The 22766-nt window shown below is 50.2% G+C and overlaps 1 long non-coding RNA gene and 1 pseudogene across 1 annotated transcript in view; both read right to left on the bottom strand.

Annotated features, from left to right (window-relative positions):
• LOC135908650 (uncharacterized) overlaps positions 1-22766 on the bottom strand; it is a 49962-nt gene that overhangs the window by 14368 nt on the left and 12828 nt on the right. The gene's annotated exons all lie outside the window — the stretch shown is intronic.
• LOC135908660 (U2 spliceosomal RNA) lies at positions 15278-15457 on the bottom strand (annotated as a pseudogene).

The following is a 22766-nucleotide window of genomic DNA, read 5'->3' as shown; positions in this document are numbered from 1 at the left end:
CTTTTTCCCTTCTTCGTCCTTGAAAGTCACCGCCCACAGATGGTTCATTTGATATGCACCCAGCGCAACCACTTCCGGCATGAGAAACAGCCGTGTAAGAGGGTCTCGAAAATGTTCCACTCTAAGGCCTCGCCTGAACGTCGCCATGTAAAAAAACCGTATGCAGAACGGACGCACCTGTTGGCAGCGTTGGTAAAATCATATGGTACTCCTGACCTGGTTTTTCAGTTGACCTGATAACGCGGCCCGAAAGGGTCGCTGAAGCCGCTCGTGAAGAGCCCGACATTCCGCTGCCGCTCACCTCGGTGGCTGAAGAGGAAGTGCTCAGTCGTGAGTTCGATGCTTCAAAGTGGGACAAAAGCGCCTCTAGTGAATGCGGTGTTACCTTAGAAACGTGCCGTAGAAAGTTATACTGCGGCGTATATCGGTGATTAGGAGCATGTAAATTACAGAAGTCGCACATAAACGAGTAGCGAAGTACGTTTCCGCTACATTTCTTCTGCGCTTGGCGCACACACAGAGCCATCTTGCGGCAAATAGAGAAGACCCCCTCTTAACAATCTACGGCACTGCCCCAACAGGTCGCGCGCCACTCGCCCGCTTCTCCCCTTCGTCTCCGTTTGAGCGCATTGGGGCCGTGCAGGTACAGGTGCGAAGATGCCCTGTTAGACACGGGACTTTTTTCTGAGCCTCCTTCGAGTTCACCAGACCACATCGAATCGCGTCACAGCTACTTAAGGAGCGCAGAAGCACATCTACCACGTTCCCGAGGCTCGGCAGCTCCAAACAAGTTGGCGTCCCCCACTCGTGCGCCGCATCTGGAGCTATTCACTGCTTGACTCTTCCCGAAAGTGTAGCGAGAGCCTGGAACGGTTCCATGTAATGTGGGTCCCGATGCAAGACGGCTGTAATGCACCGTGAAGCCCTGACACCAATCCCCCCATCCGCCTTTGCAAAGGCAGTTGCAGACCGTGAAGGTAATACCACAGACAAATAATCCTACGGACAATTGGAGCCCAAGGAGTGACCCTCTGAGCCGAATGTGACGTACACTCGCACGGGCGCCTACCACTGGCCGAAAATGACTACACGTGAGCGGGCTCGGGGATTGGCCGAACGTGACTTCGAGACACCGAATGGATTAAAAATCAGAGACCGGGAGCAGCAAGGGAGCATTCCTTCATTCATCTCTTTCGAGCTTCTTGCCGCGGGCAGCAGCGTCCGAGTTGCTGCCGGCCCGTAATGACTTTATGACTGTTAATTTCTTTGTACTCTCACTGCAAATAATGTAAATAAACATACACTTTTCATCTCAGAAAGTCCTCCTCAACCTCGGCCAACTCCCGCACCCAACGGCAAGGTCCAAAATCTGGGGGACAGCAATGGGGATTGTCCTCCACATCCAACAGCCCCAATATCCTTGCGTTTAATAAGTTTTCTCGCTCTCTCCCTTTCCAACTTCCAGCGTGCGTCACTCGAAGCCTCGTGTTTAGGCGACGCGGCTCCTCTTTCCGCTCACAGCACGATTCCTAGGTGCAACGTCCGATGCGAGACGCCTCTGACGTGATCGCTGCGCCATAGTGCGTCTGTGGTGGGAAAGCATCCCTTGCGATGTGTGCCATGCTGCTGGCGAGAAGTCATGCGTCTGCGTGCTGCTCCCAAGCGAGATAGAGGACGATCCCATCGAGCCGTCAGCCCCATGATCGCGTCCGCCTTCATGGCGCATCGCCGCCCGGCTGTCCGTGCCGATCACGACGTTTGGCTCGCGTAGATCGTTTCTCCCTCCGAGACACCGAATTCTTTCGTTCGTTCCGCTTGCTCAGGCGCACGTTTTGTCTTTGTGTCTCAAGAGCATGCCGAACGCATGAGTGGGCGGTGCGAACGGGACGCGATAACGCTATCGCATTCCACTCTTGAAGGCGAAGCTTAAGCGTCCTCCATTTTTTTGTTACTCCCGATAGCCTTTATCAGTACAAAGTGATGCCGTTCGGTTTATTTAATGCCCCGGTCACATTTGAGCGAATGATGGATGCTCCCCTACATGGTTTCAACTGGTCCACCTGCCTCTGTTTCCTGGACAACGCACCTCAAACGCTTATCGACGATTCTATCTGTTTTTCGTCAGGCGGCGCTACAACTAAATTCGTCTAAGTGCCAACTCGGTCGTCGTGAAATTTCCGTGCTCGGGCACCTCGTGGATTGTTCTGGTGTACGGCCTGATAACGATAAAATACGGGCAGTGAACTTTCCCGTACTAACATGTTCAAAGACGTTCGCACATTCTGGGTCCTTTGCTACCACTTCCGTCGGTTTATGCGAAATTTTGCGGACGTTGCGCGCCTTCTCAGTCAGCTGATCAAGAAAGACGCTGCCTTCATTTGGGGCCCTGAGCAAGCTGGTGCTTTCACCGAGCTGATTCATCTGCTCACTTCCCCGCCTATTCCCGCTCACTTTGATGCGTCAGCTGCAACAGAAGTCCATACCGATGCCAGTGGCCACAGTATTGGAGCTATCTTGGCACAGGAACAACAAGGGCGAGAACGTGTTTTTACCTACACCAGCCGCCTTCATTCCCCTGCTGAGCGCAAGTATTCTATCACCGAACGTGAGTGTCTGGCTCTCGTTTGGGCAGTGGGCGAATTCCACCACTATTTGTACGGCGGGAAATTCAGTCATCACTGGTCACCACGCTCTGTGTTGGCTTTCGTCCCTGAGAGATCCATCAAGGTGCCTTGAGCGCTGGACTGCGCCTTCAAGAATACAACTATTGAGTTCTATACAAAACTGGCCGGTTACATCAAGATGCGGACTGCTTGCCGCGCCATCCTGCCGACGCACCTGACGTTTCTGCGACCGGCATCCCTGTCACCATTTTCTCCCTGGCTGCTTATCGCGACATTGGAGCGGAACAACACCGGGACGCCTTCTTACAAGACCTTATTCGACGGCTCTATTCAACGACGCCCGATCGTTTCCTTCGCATGTTGGAACTTCACGATGGCATATTGTACCACTCTAACATGCACCCCGACGGCCCTGACTGTTCTTTGTGCATGAGCATCTGCGTAACACTCTTCTCGCCCAGCTTCATGATATACCGACTGCCGGACACCATGACGTGTCACGGACTTATGACCGCGTTCATCGGCGCTTCTTTTGGCCTGCTCTATACCTTGACGTCTGCCGTTATATGGCTGCGCATGACCTTTATCAACGACGCAAAAAGCCGGCCACACTCCCTGCTGGCCGCGTTCAACCACTTGACGTACCATCCGAACCATTTTTCCGTGTACGTGTTGCTCTTTCAGGCCCTTTTCCTACGTCTGCTTCGGGAAACAAGTGGATTGCTGTAGCCTCAGACTACGCCACCCGATATGCAATCACATGGACTCTTCTGACAAGCTGTGCAACCGATGTGGCTTTCTTCCTACTAAAGAACGTCCGTTCACCGCGGTTCCCCTCGACAGCTCCTCACCGACCGAGGCCGCTACTTTCTTTCGAAAGTTCTCAATTACATTCTACACTCGTGCGCGACTAAACATAAACTTCCTACTGCTTACCATCCACAAACGAACAGTCTAACTGAGCGTCTTAACCGAACCTTTCCTGACATGCTGTCCATGTATGTCTCCACTGACCATCGCGACTGGGACGTTGCGTTGTCGTTCGTTACTTTCGCCTATAATTCGTCTCGTCATGACACCGCAGGCTTGTCTCAATAATTCCTCTTGTTCGGCCGTGACCCTACGCTGCCTTCCGACACCATTCCGCCTTCTAGTCTGAATTTCACATCTGAGTACGCCCGTGAAGCTATATTCAAAGCACAAGAAGCGCGCCATATTGTCCGATGTCGATTTGGGGAGTCGCAGGACAATCAGCGGCGGTTATACGACGCCCGCCATCGTGACGTCCATTGCACACCAGGCGGCCTGGCTATCCTTTGGTGACAGTCGCGACGCGCTGCCCTCTCGGAGAAGTTACTTTCATGCTACTCTGGCCCTTACTGTGTCTTGCGTCAAGTAACTGACGTCACGTACGAAATCACCCCTCTTGAGCCAACCGTGGCTCAGAACCGTTCCGACGTGGCCCACGTCGCGCGTCTTGAGCTGTATCACTCGCCCGCCTCTTAACCAGCACCGAGCCGGTGCTTCAGCCGCCGGGGGTCATGTGTGCGAAGATGTTTTCATCTTGGTGGGAAGAAGAACAACGCTCTGGACTTCGCGCGCTGTCTGCCATCTTGTGAGCTGCTACAATTATTGTAAATATCCTGTAAATATACGTCCGACTCTTTTTAACCCCGTAGCAATATTGATGAGGTTGCACTTGTAGCTTGAGAGTTTAATGTAGAAACACAGAGTGCTACCGTTCGTCCTGAATGACATACTGACAGGCACATGCTGCAAAGATGTAAACGTGGCAAGTTGCGGCGCGTTTACAACTGGCGTAAATAAATACGGAGTCAAGTACCATTCGTGCCCAACTCCTCGCGCGCCAATAGTCTCAAAGCACGAGTAATAGTGCATTCGGCTATTTTGCTGGGGAACCCAGGCTGAACTGCTTACACTGGACACGTTTCATTTTTAACTGAAGGGATCCCCGACGTATCCTGAAATAGCGCAGGCGCGAGTGGCTGGAAAAAGGCTAACGATGCTTCGCATTACACAAGTTCTCAAATAAACGAGAGGATATAGCCACGAAGATAAGCGCCGTGCATGGCTTCCCTGTTGCCACAGGCGTGTCTAATGGTGCGCGTCTTTGCAGGATAAGGACGCGGCGCTACTCTAGTCGATGCCGATCGGCACTGAGGCCTCCGTGGCGCGCATGCTGAATTTCACCTCACGTGCATTTTTAGTGGAGCGTCCCTCGGCGACTGCACGAAGCTGGCTCATTTCACTTGAGAGAACGTAACCACGCACGTGCGGAGTCCGCGAGAATAAGAATAGAAAGAGGAACGCCCAACGTACGAGCCCATCGAGATTTCTCAGCGCGCGTGCGCTACCGAGATAGGGAACCAATGTTAGCAGATGCTTCACGCATGAGCAATTTGCGGAAGGAGGGAGGGCTGAAGTATCACTAAAGAAATGTCGCTAGTTCTCAGCTCATATATCAGAAAGCTGCGCATGCTAGTTCAAGGACCTGTGCAGGAATCCAAGATATGAGTGCTTCACGCTGGGGAACAAGGTATCTAAATCGATTCCTATGTTTCCGATTTCCACCATCATGGCCCGAAGCATATCAACTGCTCATTGCGATCACAGAAGAATCTAGGGCACTGGAGCTTGCAAACTTTGTTGTGCCCAACATTGTACTTACTAGAAGGCTCTGCAAGTATGGGCCCGTATTAACTAAAGAGCTCTTACGCTACTGTCCGTAAGGGCAAATGCTGGCCAATGCTGCGGCTTGACCTATTATTACCGAAAGTGGTCGACCAATGGGAAAAATGAACTTACGAACGAACATTTTCCTGATATCAACCCCAGGTTTATGTTCACCCCCGGCATATTTCATGTGCATATTTTGGTCAACTGGGGACGCGCTGCACGTTCTACTAGCGGGAGCAGTCTGAGAAGCAAAGAACAATGTTAAACTAGTCTGATGTGTTGGAAGAAGACGACGAAGTGTCTTCTTGGCAGAACGCTTGTTTCTGTGCTCTGTGAATTTTTGGGTGAAATCTTCGCTATTCGAGGTGCCTCGCCTCCCCGTCTTGCGGCCATGGACGCGGAGCATGCCAGAGACCCGCCTGGCCAGAAGTCATCACGGCCGTCAACCGCAAGGAAGCGAGTTGGCTCCCCCAGTGACACCGAAGACACCGAGCTGTATTCTATGTCGGAAGACGACTCATCCGACGACGGCTTCATACCCGTCCGGAGTAAGAGGGCGAGGAGAAAAATCGCCAACACAGCGCCGTCAACTCCTGCGAGCACAACGACTGTGAAGACAAGGCCTGCGCGCTGGCCACACGTCATCATCTTTATGCCGACAGAACCGTCAAGCAACCTACGATTGCTGAACAGGCAAGCCCTATCCATTTTTTTGGAATGTGCGGTGCCGGATCAAATTAAAGACATAAGAATAAATCCACGCAAGAATATACTCGCCATAGACGTGTACAACGCGAGTGCGCTTGGAAAACTCCAAGAAATCACAGAGCTAGACGGAATCAAAATGCGCCCCTTTATCCCGATCGACGACACATCCATAGCCGGTGTGATTTACGACATTGACATTGCCATTCCCAATGATGACTTACCTAGCCTCATCAAGCCGGCATACGAAGGCACGATCATTACGCAAGTGCGCCGTCTTGGGAATACGCGCTGCGTAAAAGTAATATTCAAGGGGGATTGTATCCCATCCCACGTTAAAGTCGGACATTTCCGTCATCCGGTTCGACCATTCATCCAGAAGCCGCTTCAATGCCATCAGTGTTTCAGGCTAGGACACGTCAAAGGCGTGTGTCCCAACTCGCTACTGTGTCCCCGTTGCGCTGAACCTCATGCAGAACAGACCTGCGGTGCCACGGTCCTGAAGTGCGTCAACTGTAGCGGCCCTCACGCGGCCTCCTCGAAGGACTATCCCCGCATCAAGAGGGAGCGCGCGGTTCTTAAGCAAATGGCCAGAGACAATTCTGCCCACAGGGAGGCAGCCGAAGTAGTCCGGCGTCGGCGACGACGTAGGCGCCATCGTACGTCTTCGAAGAAGGCGCATGCGCGAAGTGACAGTACCCACTCCACTGCGGTGCCAGTTAGTCACGCCGCGACAAGGCCCACCACTTCCACGAAGGAAGCAGAAAAGACTATCTTCAGAGGAGTGGCCTACGCTACCAAGCCGTTCCCTTGCGAAGGAACCTCAGAAGATCGGGGTCCCACCTGATCCTTCTCCGGCCATGGACGATTCACCTAAAACAGACCGCCAAGTCATCTCGGTGCTACGTTCTCTCATGGAGGCCATTCGAGCAATTTTAGTGGACATCGGGACACCCTGTGCTCAAAACGCACTTAAAGTGCTGGACGCCTTAGGCCCAGTGCTTGCATCCCTCAACTAGAAAGATGGCTACCCACACCCCATCCTTCCGGAAAGAAGTCAAGGCTGCGTCCATCATCCAATGGAACGCCAGAGGGCTAAAATCACGAATTTCAGATTTTCGGCAGTTTGTGTACACCAATCTGTTTCCCCTCATCGTCATCTGTGAGCCCAACTTGTCGAAATCAATAAGACTGTCAGGATACGAATTTATCATGTCATCAACAAATGGTGCATGCAGCAAAATCGTCATTTTTGTTCGTCGTGAACTCACCTATGTTTTGCAACCAATTGCTCCCCACGACGACAATCAATATATATGCATCACAGTTAAAAGGAACAAACTCTTGTTTACTCTCATAGGCGTGTATATATCGCCTTCCTGCAATTTCGATACCAAAAGATTTGCGGATATCTTGAGTGTTTGTACCGCCCCATGGGTCATCATAGGAGATTTCAATGCACACCATCCAGCATGGGGAAGTACACGGACAAATGCAAGAGGACGAAGATTAGCAAGCATCGCCCACAACTATGGCCTTACTCTCCTGAACGATGGTAGCCCCACCTTTCTTCGCGGCGTGACATACGGCAGCTGCCTCGACCTTGCTTTCGTCTCCAACTCTCTCGCCAGATGTGTGAAGTGGTTTCCAGACATTGAGACACATGGGAGTGACCACATTCCCACCTATCTGAACATCAAAGGCTTGTCGTCTAGATCAGGCTTACGGAATACCATTCGGACGATTCAATGGGCCAACTTCAAATCTGAGATGGAAGATGCCTGCCGCGAGGGCCTACCATCAGGGTTAGAGCAAACGATTAAAATGACGATGCAAAACGCCACTCGCATGATGACGACCTCTTCCACGCGGAATGACTTCGACATAGAATTAGAGCGCCTTCGAGCGCTTCGTCGCCGGGCGGAACGTCGATATCGGCGTACAAAATCAATTCATGACCCTAGGGCAGCCAGGAGGATGCAAAAGAAGATTCAGCGTCGTATGGATAGATTAGCGTCGGAACGTTGGGCGACGTTTTGCCAGAAACTCGACCCCCGCAAGCCACTGTCTCACATATGGAAAACGGTGCAAGGTCTGCGTTGCCTTCCGGAACGGCGTTTCCCATTCAAGGCGCTAGCGCTTTTCCAAGGGCGGCAAGACATCGCTGTCGCAGAAGACTTTTGTGCGCGGATCGCAGACCAAGCTACTCGTCCAGATCCTCCAGCCCGAGCTGACGTCCCCAATTCACGTGATGGCCGCATGGACCTTCCTTTTACAATGGAGGAGCTCGAAGCGGCTCTAGCTCTCTGCAGGCGCTCATCATCTCCGGCTCCGGATGGTATATCATACCGGGCCTTGTGCTATCTTGGAGAGTCCGCACGGATAGAGTTGTTGAGCCTTTACAACTCCTCATGGCAGGAGAGAAATGTTCCTGACGAATGGAAAGTAAGCCGCCTGGTGCCACTCTTAAAGCAGGGCAAATCCCCATTAGAGCTCATCTCTTACCGCCCAATAGCGCTGGCCAGCTGTGTAGGAAAGATAATGGAACGGATGATCCTTGGCCGCCTGGAATGGTACCTTGAATACTACAAGATTTATCCGAATTCCATGGCTGGTTTCCGACGTGACCGCTCTTCTATCGACAATGTAGTTGATCTCGTTTTCTATGTCCAGCACGAAAAGTCCCGTAAGCGTTTATCTGCAGCTTTATTCCTAGATGTGAAAGGGGCATACGATAACGTATTACATGAGGCCATTCTCGACGCCCTTGCGACGGTTGGCCTAGGTGGTCGAGTTTTTTTGTGGATTGCAAGCTACCTATCTGCAAGATCATTCTTTGTGTTAACTGACGATGGCCCAACTACGCGACGCTATACCAGCAGGGGCGTTCCTCAAGGCGGTGCTCTCAGCCCGACGCTATTCAACCTCGCTCTTGTTGGACTTGCTGAGTACTTGCCAACTACCATCAAAATTTCAATATACGCAGACGACATCTGTGTCTGGACATCGGCAGTCACACGTCCTCAGATACGTGCGCGACTTCAAAGAGCGGCCACTTTGACAGCGAACTACTTGTGTAAACAGGGACCCAGCATATCACCAGAAAAATGCGCACTAGTAGCATTTACTCGCAAACCGATGACGCCTTATATCATCTCAATCAATGGGCGGACTATTTCCTATGTCCGAACCCACAGATTCCTTGGCGTAATAATTGACCGAGACCTCTGTTGGAGCCCGCACGTGGCCTACATGAAACGGCGCCTGACAGCAACTTCCCAGTTGTTTCAATACTTGGCAGGAAAGACGTGGGGGATGTCAGTAGACGCAATGCTTAAACTCTACAGAGCTCTCTTTCTCGGTTTTCTAAGATATAGTCTACCTGTACTGACCAACACCTGCAAGACAAATATTCGTGTTCTGCAGGCAGCACAAGCTCAAGCACTCAGAGTCTGCCTTGGTTTGCCCAGATGCACCTCAACAGAGGCAATTATTGCGATTGCTCGGGACCATCCAATGCGAACTCACATTACGGTGGAAGCCCTGAGAACGCACATCAGACATTTTGCACGTGCCACCTATCACCACCTTGCAGCACTACCTTCGGACAGGCACCAATCATCATTCGCTAAAACTATCATCAAATACAACGACAAACTGCCATCGGGCTTCACCGCTGCATCTAAACCATCGATACCCCCTTGGTGTCTTATCAGCCCTACAGTCCATCTCAGTGTACCAGGAATCGGAAAAAAGTCTGAACTGTCGTCGCCTGTGCTCAAACAACTGTCTCTGCTTCTTCTGCACGAGAGGTACGCGGACAGGGAACACATTTATACCGATGGTTCCACAAACATCCAGTGTTCGTCCGGTGCTGTGGTTGTCCCAGCAAAAGCTATTACCATCAGCTTTAGGACTGACCACCCAACAACATCGACATCTGCTGAACTAGCTGCTCTTCGCGCTGCACTTCGTGTCGTCAATCGGGAGCCACCTCGGCAATGGTCAATCTTCAGCGATTCAAAGGCAGCCCTACAATCTGTACTATCAGCTCTGCATCGCGGACCATTCGAACAGCTCGTATTCGATATTAGATGCCTACTCCATACATCACGGGAGAAAGGACACCATGTGACGTTTCAGTGGCTGCCAAGTCACTGCGGCGTCACTGGAAATGAAGACGCCGATAATGCCGCTCGGGCAGCTCTTGAGGACGCACAAGAAGAGGCCATACCGCTTTCACGATCCGACGCAGCTAGCAGACTTCGAGTGCTTGCACATGAGATCACGCTATCTCTATGGTGCACACCAAACAGCCAGACCACCCAGAGCCACCGTCAATACCACCTGCCCTCTTTGATGCATCTCTATATGCCAACTGGACTGCGTCGAAGAGAGGCGACCCTGCTTTATCGCTTATGGCTGGGGGTGGCTTTCACCAAATCTTACTCCTTCCGCATTGGAATGGCCGACAACGATCTCTGTAATGCCTGCCTTTGCGAGGAGACGCTGGAACATGTTCTGTGCGACTGTCCTGACTATAACGTTCAGCGACAGTCCCTGGCATCTGTTCTAGCGCGCCTTGACAGTAGACCATTGTCGCTCGACACGATTTTCACATGCCGCCGACAGAAGATATCGCAGGTGAAAGCGACAAAGGCACTACTTCGGTTTTTGAAAGAGACGGGATTGGACAAGCGGCTGTGAGAGTGACGTCGCGTACCATGCCAGAATGATGGACTCCAACGGACCATGTGTGTGTGCTGTGATATGTGCTCTCTCCCTCTCCCCCTTCCCCATCTTTAATCTCCCCCATCCCTCTCCCATGTGTAGGGTAGCAAACCGGTTAAGCCATACTGGTTAACCTCCCTACCTTTCCTTCTCCACTTTTTCCTTCCTTCCTTTTAGTCTGATGTGTTCGTGTTGTTCCTGGGGCAAAAAAAATCAAATATATAAAACTAGCCGGCGCCATTACCGGAGGCCAATATACTATTAGTATCAATAGAAAGAATATGTCGCGAAGAAGAGAACATAATAACGGTGGCCCTTCAGCGCTTATGCGCATGCCCAGCTTGAAGAGATTCTGCCGGAGCTCTCCACGTGTCGCGAGCAACTTCGGAAGCCGTCGCTCGCACGTCGTCCTGCTACGGCCGGCATATATCGCGTCAGCCGGAAATTGAACGTCCGCGCGAGGAGCCCGCGCGCAGGGCTCGAGTATCTGTCTTGAGAGATGCGACAGCGCTCGCCCGGCCCGGCTAGCTGGTCCGTCCAAATTCCGTGCACCGACTGTGTCAACATGGCGCCTGGCAAAGCTTGCGAAGCTCAGTCTATACGCAACACCGTATCTATAGTAATAAAGAATAGCCACGTCTCTACACAGATATCCGACATCACGACGCCATGTGAACATACAGGATGCGTTTTTAACACTATCCCATTGTATTTACTGATTTCAGTCGAGCCCCTTTGAAAATCCAAGTTGCTCGACACGAAGTCCAAGCGTAACGGGGCAATATTTATGCAATCCCTTTTTGACGTCAGCTCGATACAGCCGCTATTCGTTCTGATCGCACCCTTCGCCGCAGCCATCGCAGAGAACATTGCTCCTTTCTTTGTCCATGCCGGCACCGGTCGGACGTCGCAAGGTGCCAACGGCGGGCGGGCGGGCGAACGTTCGCAGTAAGCTCACTGTCACGAGACGACGATGCACATTGCATCGTCCCACGTTGCAAGCACATTTGTGCAAATTGCAAGCGCACGGCGCTTCCAATGAATTTGCACTGCGGTTTTCAAGGCCTGACGTCCCTGTAACCGCATTTTCTTGTGCCTGCTCTTGAGAAAGGTCACCTGCTTGTACGAGGCTGACCGCATTCATGGCATCAGGTAGTATTGTTAAGAATGGCGAGCTACAAGGCAAAATTGGCACCCAATTACGACAAGGGGGCAAGACGCGCATTCCGCACTCTCCCTCGCTACAGCTAGGAGGCGTTCGAAGAAGCGGCCTTTGCGCTGTTAAGAATGGCGAGCTGCAAAGCAAGATTGCCACCCAGTTACGACAGGGCGACACGACGCGCATCTCCCTCTCACCGTTGCTGCAGCTAGGAGGCGTTCGAAGAAGCGGCCTTTGTGCTGAAAACCGCCTCCTTCCTCCAGCCCCATCGACATTGTGACGGGACGAGTTCGGTGTGTGAACAATGGTTTCGGAGCTCCCCAACGTGGACCTGATATGACACGCATGGACAAGCTGCCGTGGGGAAGCCGTATTTTGGTGCTTCTCATGCTCGTCCAGACGCAAGACAACGAGCTACCCTCGATGGGCGCCGATACTTCCCGGAACGGCACCCCTCCAACGCCGGCGTCGGGCATCAGAACGCGGTTGCCTTTGTGTACGTAAACTGATCTGTGGAGCAGCGGCGAGTTGGTGATGAGTAAACGAACAGTCGCCGCCTCGTATGGCCGGCGGACCGAGTGTATAAAAACTGTTGTTGTGCGAATGCTGGGGCCACTTCTCTTGAGCAGTCATGTTAGACTGACACACTTCTCTCATGCAATCAGGTTGGACTGATACTCTTTTTCTCAAGCAGTCATGTTAGACTGATTTAATTTCTGTAAATAAACCCATTTTCCTCGTTCTCGATGAGAAACAGTTCTTCACTTCATCAACGATCTCAGCGTAAATAAGTTGGACGACGGCATGGGCCAGCTACCTTCGAATTCATGCCGTACTCCTATCTTGGCAAAGGACCACGAGCGATGGGATTGAGCCCCCAATCCTGACAGTATACGAAGTAGAAAACGGGGTTTCCTCTAGCCTAACGCAGAACTTATTAACTGTATGCTCGGAATTTTAATTCATCCACAGCTGCGCGCCAACACGCCGAAAGTGGGTTACTGAATACAGCTGTGTCGCCTAATAAGCTCAAATTAGCGCTCCAAATTTTATGACATTGATACGTATGCACCGTATCATATATTAATTTATAGTTTGATTGCGTAGAAAGAAGATGAACTCACTGGTACGCTCTCAGTGAAAGTGCCTGAGTACGGTTTCCTAGGGCTCAGACTGCTCGGTGCGCGCAGAGTCCGGTGGAGCCACGACGAGGGTCGAAAAGCGGCCTGACGACGACAAGTTCAACACGACGTTCGTGGGCAAAGCACGGACAGATTGACAAAGTGAATACAGGGTTGAGATTTTAGTTGCGGTCACGGCAGCATGAATCAGACTGCACACACACTCGAAAAGGCCTCAACTGAAATTTTATAAAAATGTAGCTACCAAAATTTCAGGAACCTAATGTATGTAGCACGCGAACTGTGTGACATGCCTTACGGTGCACGCTGTGAAAGTAATCAGTAGCAGAACAACCAAAGGAATGTACTGGCCTATACGGTGGCAGAATACTCTCCTGAACCGCTTGTTCCGCGGTTGAGTTTTTTAAACGTTTACGGTTTGCATAAATAACATGTATGCACGCACGTTTAATATTCAGCGGAGCGCGGAATGTATAGCTTATGATGGCGACTTGCGAATGCGTGCCTGGATTCCTTCCTCCGTGTGTGGGGCCTGCGCGGTGGAAGGTCAGTTTATTGGCACGTCCAGTGCGCAATGGGAAGAATCGCTTAACTTGTTGCTGGCATTGCCTTTCTTATATTACATTACATTTCTCGATAGCAAGCGCTCACTTTGCCGAAAAAAAAATACATTTTTTAAAGCAGCCTGATTGTGTCGTTGGGACCAGCCTGTCCCGCATGAAAGAAATGTATTAGCGCTTTTGTGTTACATAAACGACTCAGTAGGCAGTTTTAGCTTTTACGATACGTATACCATACCTGCAAATCTCCCAAATGTTTTGTGAAGTTTACGAAATTCGACTCGTTTTGTAATTTTGCGAATGTAGCGTGAAACTTTATGAATTATGCTCGAGAAAAAAGTTTTCCTTGTCTGTCACCGAATCTTCGTTTGGAATTCTGATGTTGAGAAGACGCAAGAAATACACTTCCTTCCAGCAAGCTTATACAGAAATGCAAGTGCCTGAGGCAGGCGAAACGGCAACGCGAATAATTGATATTTAAAACAGCGCCAAAAGAGAGCGACAATGGAGGGCACAGGTCAGCGCTCGCCCTGTATCCTCCTTTGTCCGTGTTTTTTTGGCGCTGTTTTAAACTTGAATGATCCGTACCAACTAACGTGTTCATGCGAAGCAAGAATATTCCGACAACACAATGCCGCAGTCTTACGACATCTGTCGACGTTGAGCAATAATGTTCCATGATACCTGCAATGGAAAATTCAACAGTCGTGCTCGAAAGAATGGGTTCCTTCTGCCTTCAGGCTATAAGATTGTATGAAGCCAGAGGAGAGCCCGTGCAAACAGGAACGTGATCAAAGGAAAACGGCGGCGATCATGAAAGCACACAAGTTTCGATATTTCCAAATGTTTCGAAATACGAGAGGCAATCGAAAGAATCATTCAAAGATATGCAATCTTCATCGCTTTCTTCTCGCTCTCGACCGCGGCATGACATCGCCGCATCAGGTGTCTCGAATAGCGAGTGCGTGATCCTCGTGAAACGTGATCTGACATTCGGTCTCGTGCTTCTTACTCTACGCTGTCATCAGTTTGTTCTGTAGAAACATTCTCCGGAATGATCCTTATTCCGAGAATCTTTATTTCTGTCGACGAATTTAGCCAGGTGGGCGTATACCTCACTCTGGATTTGTGCAAATAGCGGCACAGCTGCTTCACGATTACTCGTTGCCTTCGCCTAATGCATAACGCAATATGTCGTTGCTGAACAGTTCCTGTTGTAATGTGAGCCATGCAGCTGCTCATTTTTCCAGGATATGAACAGGATAAAATATTAACGCCACCAGTGCGAGACCCCACAATATGGAGCGCTTTCAATCGAAAATCGTTGACAGTTGCGAGCATAAAAACAAATATTGCAGGAAATGACTACTGACGATCTCTTACCTTGAAAGAAAGCAAGTTCGTGAGACGTCAACGCGGATTTGGAGCTACACTAAAGACAAGCAGTAAATTAGCGTAGACAGATAAATTATTTATTCAACACTACATTTTAGCTAGTTGGTCGATTACTAGAAGTGAAAATGAAGGCAGAGCTACTACGTTTCGTGTTTCGCGCGAGACAACCAGCGCCGCCACGTCAGCGTGACGTCACGGATTTCGAAACATTACAGCGGAAGCTGTATGTGGCTAGTTTCCAGCGGATCGGTGTCCATGGGCCAAAAACCGTGAGCCCATTCCGAAGATAGTGCATTACCGGGCCGACCCGCGGCGGAGGTGAAGCAGGCTTCAAGCATTCCGCCAACTTGCAAAAACAAATTAAATACCTTAGGTCCTAATACAACCCGTGTCAGATATTAAGCTGATAAGAACAGATACTACACTTTGACCCGCGTCGGCCATGTCTACGTTCGCGCTGCTTTCTCGTTGCCGGCGTTCCAAGCGCTTGCGTATCTCCTTCCGCTCTCCCGTGGTGGCGGTCCCGTCGAAATGTCACGTGTGTCTAGCTTCCTCTGGTTCATCGGGGCGGCGGTCCAGTCGTGCACGCGAATGAAAATCGCGGTAAATGAGTCCGCACCTATGTTCAGAATCCTGTGTCAATTCTGTGTCGTGTGCTAAACAACTTCGCTGGTCATCCACCTTCACAGAGTAGAGTGGCTTGCGATTTTCTTAGTGCATTTGGGCCGCTCATGGCGACCGCAGGAGTTCTCCAAAAATCAGTCTTTGGCGCTCTTAGAAAGCCACGCTGCCCATCTTTAGCGGCAAGACTTGGCCAAAGCTGACGTCGCCAGAATACGAGATGCCACGATGCGGAAACTTGAAGGTGGCGCCTGTTCTCCATCACCCTTCCATCTGTAGCGAGTCTCTCCTTTGGGTGTTCGTGTGGGTGGCTGTGCATGCGTGCGTGTGTACATGCGAGTGTGTTCTTTTGCGCTCTAAAACAACGTACTGAGATTATTTACCAAATAGCCTAGATACAAGTTCTCCTAGACTGTATAGCTGCTTACATGTAGAACATAAATATTGCATTGAGCTGTAGCAAGGGTATAGAAGAAAATACAGATTGCGGTAAATTTTGTGAACACGTGCAAGCGCAAACACCACGAAGTTATTCTAACGTATAGGGACTACTCAAAAGCTAGTTACGCAATGCGCTGATACACTCTCTAATATAACGCACAAAAAGAACAAGAAAAAGAGGGTTCAGTACATGTTTGCAACCATCATAATTAAGCCAGAAACGTTAAACTTTATTCACGCGTTACAATTTACATGCAATCGTTTTCACCAAAGATCAACTCGGTGTGACGTTCAGTTCTCCTTGGGCACTCAAATAAAAACATTGCAATAACGGTCGTATAAAGCTTTCTAGCACTTCCTGTAGAATTTTCTATGAATGGTCATAATTAATTCAAACATATTTCCTTTCACATACAAGTTGGCCATAATGTTTCTTTTGTCTTTTTTTCATTAACATGCCTATTACACTACGGGGCTCTTGCATACGTAATTTACTGCAAATTCCTTAATTATAGCACAGCCTTTTATGCAAGCCTCCACATCGTCCATATGCATTGTTTTCACCAGATGTAAACAAGGTGCCTAGTTCAACTCACCGAGAGGAAGTCGGCGATACCTATATTAGGTAACTCGCACATAACGTATGAAAGGAGGAAGCAAACTATTTTTGCGTAAGTAATTGCAACAATGATAATTAAATCAACAACGTTAACCTAACTCAATACAACGCCCCACAACATGGGCCCTAGTTCACGGACTATGGGCTCAGTGTCAAGTACCCTACTCCTATGACTCTGGGAAACAATGTGGGTAATGGCCGTATAATGCTTTCGAGCATCAATAACGGCGCTAATTAAATGCCTTTTAAACTGAGACTAAAAATTGTGTCCGCTAATCACACAAGAGATGTCCCCTCATTTGTCAAAATGCCACCTTTGCGCCACATTGAGTTCTTGACGGGCATAAGACAATTTTCTTACGCGGTTCATAAAATACGCTTTTGAGCTCGGAAACGCTTCTATAAGTAATTTTCCACAAAGGCAGTAATTAGCATAAACAGTTGCAACTTCTATCGTACATCCCGCGAAGTACGCTACTTATTTCGACGAAATATAAATCACGCAGCGCCTTTAGTTCACCGAGGAGACAGAAAGGAAACCAGCTACTCACGTCAGATAACGCTTAAGAAGAGGGAGAAAGTGTTTAAATTGATTGTGTTGTTCATGTAGGAGGTTGTGGCCAAGTACTGCACCAGGGTGGCCAATCCTGCTCTGGTGAGGGAGTGCGTTACCGGTTCTGGTCACCGGGATCAGGCCACACTCCAGGCCTGTTTGTGCAATTTTATCAACACGCGGATTTTTTTTTAATTTTTTTTTAATCCGGTGGAAAATTGCCGGCACCGGGATTCGAACCACGGACCTCTTGCACGCGAGGCGGGTGTTCTACCTCTACGCCATCGCTGCAACCGAATTAAATTACATCCGAATTATTTCAAAGCCCAAAATTAATCTACACGATTGAAACACTCTGTGTGCATCACCCATAACATGGGCCCCATTTCTTATATCTAGAAAACTGCTGCCGCCCTTTGGTTCTCCAAGGCCAGCGCTCGGACTCAGTGATATGACGCCTCAAGACAGGCTGTAAACGAGGTTTCGCAATTTAAAATGCCCAAGCATTTCTATGCTTACCCAATGAGGAAAACCGTCCGTACCTCCATCACAACGAGCGCATTCACTTTCATGATGCCTCTTGCTTCAACACGGACTACGCGGCGAGAACACAGCGTACACGCAGCTATCAGCACTCGGCCCACTGAACTGAGCGCCGATCGATCTCAAGATCCGGCTCTCGCAGCCGCCGCCGGAGCGCGGTTGATCACGGTTCATACTGGTTCGACGCGAACGGATAAGGCGCCAAAGAGAGATAACGGCTCATAATGATCGCAACGTCATCGGCGCACCTGGCGCCGCCACGTGCCGTAGTTTGTTTACATCAAATTCATCTTGCGTCGCCGTACGCTGTGTTGGATCTGGAGGACAATCTCGATTGCTGACCCCAGATTTTGGACCTTGCCGTTGGGTGCGGGAGTTGGCCGAGGTTGAGGAGGGCTTTGAGATGAAAGCTGGAGGTTTATTTACATTATTTACAGTGAGAGTACAAATAAATTAACAGTCAAAGTCATTACGGGAAGGCAGCAACTCGGACGCTGAGGCCCGTGGCAAGAAGCTCGAAAGAGATGAATGAAGGAATGCTCCTTTGCTGCTCCCGGTCTCTGACTTTTAATCCCTTCGGTGTCTCGAAGTCACGTCACGTTCGGCCAATCGGCGAGCCCGCTCAGGTGACCCCATTTTCGGCCAATCGGCGAGCCCGCTCAGGTGTCATTTTCGGCCAGTGGTAGGCATCCGTGCGATTGTGTCACACCCGGTGTAGAGGGTAGCTCCTTGGGCCCCAATTGTCCGAGGGCTTTCTTCCCTCTGCGGTATTGCCTTCCCGGCTTGCAATTGTCCTTACCAAGGCGGATGGGGGCATAGCTGCCAGGCCTTCACGGTGCATTACAGCCGTCTTGCTTCGGGACCCACGTTACCTGGAACAGTGCCAGGCTCCCGCTACACTTTCGGGAAGAGTCAAGCAGTGAATAGCTCCTGAGGCGGCCTACGAGGTGGGGGACGCCAACTTGTTTGCACGTGCCGCGCATCGGGAACGTGCTATACGTGCTTCTGCGCTCCTTAATTAGGTGTGAGGTGATTCGATGTGGTCTGGTGAACTCGAAGGGGGCTCAGGAAAAGGTCCCGTATCTAACAGCTCCTCCTCGCCCCAGAATTTCGGAATGGCCGGTGAAATAAATTCGCTGGTCATAAGGAACGCTGAAAGAACATGTAGGGTACTGGTGTCGATCGAGCCTCGTGCGACGAACTTCGGGATCCTGGGCCCTGTATAACGTACGCCAAACAAACAAAACAACACAGCGCTGCACCACGTGCAAGCGCAGGCTCTTCACCCCTGACTCGCCAGGCTATTACTCGGTCAAAAGGAACCCTGAACTTTTCATTCCCCAATTTTGATAAAGCAGTTGCAACCGCCTTTCCAAACCGCTATCCATATCTTCCCGAATGCCGATAAGGCCAGAGTGTTATTGTCGTTGCAAATCAAAGGGGAGAAAATGAAAATAGCCGAACATAACTTATGTGACCTAACTACACGAACAGCATGTTTCCAACCTAACGCAGTGGCGAACTTATCGCACGTATTGGGGCCACTGAACAATCTGGTCAACCTCTCAAGTACGTAATCACAAGCGCACTAGCCTTGTGGTCACTCAACAGAACGCGTACTTGCGTCGTAGGCAAACCTTTCATTACGCTTACTCACGTTTCTTCCTTTAGTCCCTACAGGACACGTAACCTAAACAAGAACTTAATTTGCGTAACTTAAGCACTCAGCAGAACCCTCTAAAAAGATGCGTCTCCTAATAACTCGTTCCCCGCACGCTCTTTAGAAAAGTCAGAATACGGCTGCCCTCAACACACACGAGCAACCCAGTTAAAAATATGCTTCCTTCCGTCCGCACAGGACACGCGCTAATGGAACTAAGAGCTCTTCTCAGTGCAAATTACGCACTTACTGAAAACCTACACGCTTAACCTTACAAATTAAAAAAAAACTTAAAAGGTTAAATAACACACAGGCGCGTTACCATAGGCCTCTCACCGATAACCTTGACGCTCAGGTTACTCATACAAAAAAAAAGAAAGCCTATCTACTTATTAATGAACACCGCGCTAAACTAAAATTTTACCTAAAGCTCATCTTTCAAATTTCGGAGCTTCTCTAACCAAAACATAAACAAAGCTCATACTTTAGATATCGCAAGAAACTGTCTCAAATCGCGAAAATTTTCAAATGTTCAATGATAAAACAACACCACGTTTCACTTCTACGGAAGCTCTCTTGGCCTCCCGTTCCAAACGTTTACGTCTGACTCATACTTTGAGCCGTACTCGAAGTGGCCGCGGTTCAAGAGCTATTCTGGCTACCCCGGAACAACAAAAGGGCCGACACACTAGCAGCTCCTTCAACACGTTACAGCTTCTGGCCAGTTTGCGTCCTGGGGCCACGCTTTCATTACTAACTCGACTGACCGCGACGCGACTGCCTACCACCTCGTCTCATCTTGCCACCTCGCGCTCCTTCGCACTACATGCTGCGCTCCGGAAAGAACGACGGAACGACGAGGAACATAACTGCCCCGTTCCCTTTGTCCGCGTCCATGCAGAACATGCTTCACGGCCTCCTTTGGACCGGTGGCTAAAACGTGTTGGATGCGTCAACATCGTCAACGACGACCGCACCTTTCTTTTCCTCGCGCCCTGCCTTTTCGCGCCTGTCTCTGACTTTGGCTGCGCTACATTACTCACCGCATTTCGATCTTTAATGCACTTCTTTCTGCGGCGCTTTCTCTTTGAACTCGCTTTCATGTCGCCTTCTCGTGCCTTTTGCTGGCCGGTAGACATTTCGTCGGCCCGGATCGGTCTCTTACCCGCACAGTCTGAATGATCCTTAACGAAATCAAACCGCTCTTGGCTACCTAGACTGGCGGAGAGCTGCACCGATCCCTGAACAATGCAGTTGTCTTCTCTTGAGCTACGTAGCTCGTAATCCTGAGAGCTGCCATCAACTGCACCGTCCAGCTCGCACTGCGCTGCGGCACGCAGATCCGACTCAACATGGGTGCTCGCGTCTATCAAGTCCGCAGTATTCTGTACCTCGCTAACGACCTCGCTAACATTACATGCGACGCGCACGCGCGGTGACTGTGCCAATTCATTCACAGCTGGCCTAGCTTTCTCTACAGTACTCTGTTGGCACAGCACCTCGTCGCTCTCACTACGGCCTTTAGCGGCCTCTGTTGCCACTAAGGCATCGTTAGCAGCTAGCCTTTTCCCTTCACCTATGAAGGTGCAGCCAATCTCACAGGCACTACCGTTCTCGTCGGCTTTTGGCGAAAATCCTCCAGATTCTTCATTTTTTTGCTCTGTACCACCTACCGAATTTTCAGACAGCCGTTGTCTTTGTGCCTTTAACTGCTCAAAGCATTGTATCTGTTTTTCCAATGCTGCCTTCTCTTTCTCTTGCCTTTGCTTACGTTCGTGACTCTCACGCTTACGTTCACGACGCTCACGTTCCCGTGGTTCTTCTATCACCTCCCAAGCAATCTCAATGTTTTCATCCTCATTGCCACTATCTTGAATCGCCTTTACGATAGCTGGCTTTTTCATCTGTTCGTTTGCTTCAACTCCCAAATCGTCACACACCAACAAGTCTAACCTCGTCAACCTTCTAAGATCCATGGCAGCTGCCCCGACTGGTGGTTAGAACTGTTTTCCTTAATTAATTTGTGCAAACACACAATATGCAACAAATTCTCAATTCCTAGAACTACCAAAAGAAACACACAACATTTGAAGTCTGGCAAATCAAAAGGAAAAAAAAACCACGCGCTCATTTACGGTTGCAGCACCCTGCCATCTGGTTCATTGGTCCGCTGTTCCCGTCTCCTCAGGACTCTCAGGGTTGAAGGCTCGCTCTACTTCGCTGGTCCCAATTCCTCAGGACTAGTTTGGACGAAGGCTCTCTCTTCGCTGTTCCAAGTTCCTCGGGACTCCTTTTGGACGAAGGTTCTTTGTCGCTGTTCCGGGTTCCTCAGGACTTCTCTCGACGAAGGTTTATCCGTAGCGCTGCCTCCAGTTGTTGGAGTTGAGGACGATCCCACCGCTGGCATCCAGTTGTAGGATCTGGAGGACAATCCCAATTGCTGTCGCCCACATTTTGGACCTTGCCGTTGGGTGCGGGAGTTGGCCGAGGTTGAGGAGGACTTTGAGATGAAAACTGGAGGTTTATTTACATTATTTATAGTGAGAGTACAAAGAAATTACCAGTCATAAAGTTATTACGGGCCGGCAGCAATTCAGACGGTGCGGCCCGTGGCAAGAAGCTCGAAAGAGATGAATGAAGGAATCCTGTCTTGCTGCTCCCAGTCTCTGGCTTTTTGGCTTTTAACCCTTTCGGTGTCTCGAAGTCACGTCACGTTCGGCCAATCGGCGAGCCCGCTGAGGTGGCGTCATTTTTGGCCAATCGGCGAGCTCGCTCAGGTGGCGTCATTTTCGGCCAATGGTAGGCGCCCGCGCGATTGTGTCACACCCGGCGCAGAGGGTAAGTATGTAAGTAAGTAAGTAAGTAAGTAAGTAAGTAAGTAAGTAAGTAAGTAAGTAAGTAAGTAAGTAAGTTTATTTTCCAGGTTCAACTGGAGGGTTTTCTGGCTAAAAGCTGCATGAGCAGCTTGACTAGGGCCCAAGAGCGGTCGCTCCTTGGGCCCTAACTGACCGAGGGCTTACTTCTCTCTGGGGTATTGCCTTCCTGTCTTGCAACTGCCTTCACAAAGGCGGATAGGGGGATTGCTGCCAGGGCTTCACGGTGCATTACAGCCGTCTTGCTTTGTGACCCACGTTACCTCGAACCGCGCCAGGCTCCCGCTACACTTTCGAGAAGAGTCAAGCAGTGAATAGCTCCACCTGCGGCGCTCGAGGTGGGGGACGCCAACTTGTTTGGACGTGCGGTGCCTCGGGAACGTGGTAGATGTGCTTCTGCGCTCCTTAATTAACTGTGACGCGATTCGATGTGGTCAAGTGAA

The sequence above is a fragment of the Dermacentor albipictus genome, chromosome 4 (genome assembly GCF_038994185.2).
Source record: "Dermacentor albipictus isolate Rhodes 1998 colony chromosome 4, USDA_Dalb.pri_finalv2, whole genome shotgun sequence".
Classification (NCBI taxonomy): Eukaryota; Metazoa; Arthropoda; class Arachnida; order Ixodida; family Ixodidae; genus Dermacentor; species Dermacentor albipictus.
The sequence above is the reverse complement of the archived record's forward strand: the minus strand, read 5'-3'. Positions and strand labels throughout refer to the sequence as shown.